This window comes from Capsicum annuum, chromosome 4 (assembly GCF_002878395.1).
Source record: "Capsicum annuum cultivar UCD-10X-F1 chromosome 4, UCD10Xv1.1, whole genome shotgun sequence".
In the NCBI taxonomy this organism is placed as follows: Eukaryota; Viridiplantae; Streptophyta; class Magnoliopsida; order Solanales; family Solanaceae; genus Capsicum; species Capsicum annuum.
In genome coordinates, this window is record NC_061114.1 from 108,673,856 (window position 1) to 108,676,370 (window position 2,515).

A 2,515-nucleotide genomic window follows, 5' to 3' on the forward strand; every position below is an offset into this window, starting at 1 on the left:
GATAGCGGTTAGGAAAAGATCATAGGCCGTTGTTGATATTAGTCCATTTTTAGCCTAAATGACCTTTCATGTGTAAATAATATCCCTTGATCCTTATTTTGAGCCTGAATGCCTATTCTTTTTATTATACCTATCACTTTCCCATTTATATCACAATGAATCTGTTTTGGCCCCAGTCCTCCTTGGATATTTTGCACTTTGACTTAGGAAAATAGCCTAAGTTGAGGGTGGCTATCATAGGGTGCATGATGTAAAGTGAGTATGAAGAAGGGTAATAAAAATATATATATGCAAGGCTGGGTGTGGTAGAAAAAGAATGAGAAAAGAAATGTTGTGAAAAAGAAAAAATGAATGACTAAATGACCACACCCATCCTGAATTTGCTTAATCAAGAAAGGGACAAATAAGGTAAAGGTTGATAAGTGAGACCCCAAAAATAGTGTAGTGCCAAGAAGGCTTAGTTACCTTAAATATCCTTGTGTATCATACCAGCCCCAAGCCTACATTACAAGCTGAAGAAAAGTCCTATAGTGATCCTAACTTAACTGTCTGAAAGCTTCGGTAATGAAAATAAGGGCAAGCTTATGGTATTTGGCATACATTGGCTAGAACTTCTTTCTGAGAGCGTCTCTTGACTGTCCCCTCATTGACATACTTGATTTCATATATGAGTGAAGAGGGACTTCTTTGTTATAAGGGCACATTGATTGCATTGCTAGCTGCTTATATGTTTGGGTAGTGTAACTTATATATATGTATGGTTATTGTTTCTAATTTGATGTCATATCTTGATCCCCTTGTGTCACATTATTGATCTTCATTGATATACACAGTTGGGTTTAAAGTGATTGAAAATAGAAAGGGTAATGTGTTTTGAGCTAAACTTGATAATCAACTGTCATAGGTATCTTATGTGTCTCTTGGTTAAGCATCGTAGTATGGTGTTTTAGTTGCTTGAGGACAAGCAATTGTTTTAAGTTGAGGGTGTTGATGTATGAGCAGATGCTAAAACATTTGAGGCTTTTAACAGAGAATAATTGCAAGGTCTTAAGCAACTTTTGTCATTTTTGATTGTTTTATCTTTGATTTTTGTAGTAGAAGCCAAGATGCAAGAGAACCAACAAGGATGGAAACAAAAGAGTTGAAATCTAAAGTAAATAGAATAGAAGTGTGTTTGATGATATTCTTGATAAGTCGTTAGCCATGCGATAAGTTATAAAAGAAACCGTCAGCCTTAGACAAAGAATGGACCTCAGCTAAAAGTTGTGATGACATTCCCTGATAAGTCGTCAGGTTTCATCGTCAAACTTAAGCAGGAAGTGCTAAAACTGAAGAAGGAGCTGACGACATTTATGATAAGTCATCCAACTCCTGATAAGGTGTCACGAATGTTGTCATCTAATCTGAGAAATAGCTAAACTCTGTGATTTTGTTTCCATAATTAGGGTGAATTATTTAAAGCATAGTTTAGGGTTTTCTAAGGGGGGAACCTATTTTGGGACACACTTATATTGTTACTTTTCTCTCTAGTTTCTTGGATTGAAAAACAATTAACTTTGAAGAGATTTTCATCAATATTTTGGGATTTCTATTGTGATCTAATATGAGAATCACTGTTACTATTCATCTTGTGGTAAGTTCATCTTTCAAATTATAAATACATCTAGCTGTTTCGCTTATTATATTATGAGTGGCTAAATCTCTTTAACCCAAATTATGGGATCTATGGGTTAAGTCTTGGTAAGATGCTAAGTGTTTAAAATTCTAAAGGTAATAGAACTCCTTCATAATTCTGAGATTTTAATTATTGTCTATTGGTTGAAAATGATAGATAGCACCTGCTTTGATTTGCTTGAGATAAGATATCAAATATAGTAGGAAGTGAATTATTAACAGGGACTTGGAAACACTAAACATCCATTTAATAATTGATGCTGTAACAAGGTTGATTAACCTGAGGTGAAGTTTGGTCAGTGAATATAAATTCCCTAAGTCTGAGAGGATTAGGTAATTAAATGCTTAAGTAGGTCGAGAGACATTTAGGTATAACTTCGATAAAGACAATCTATTGGTCCTACCTATCGTGAGAATCTTGAATCACTATTAGTTTCTGTCAAGTACCAAAACCTATGGTGAACATAATTTTGGTTTTCCATAAACTCTTGATTACAAACACTGAAACTAAAGTGACCAACAATTATTTGCTAATCTCCAAAACCCCTATTTTATCTTTTCATGCCAGTTGTTTGAATTCAACTTATAGCTATAGTTTCAAATTAGTTTAATCGCCACTCACATTGTTCCCTGTGGATTTGACCCCGACTCCAAAAGTTGGGTAAATATATTGACGACGAGCACCTTGCTCTAAATTGACATGTAAGTTGAGTATTATCAGGAAAGAATGGTAAAGTCCATTCAAACAGTCTAATGAAAACTAAGAGGAGAGCAAAGCACCAATGGCATGTGAAGCACATGTGGAATAGTCACGGAGAATAAGAAGTATGGAGCAGAAGCT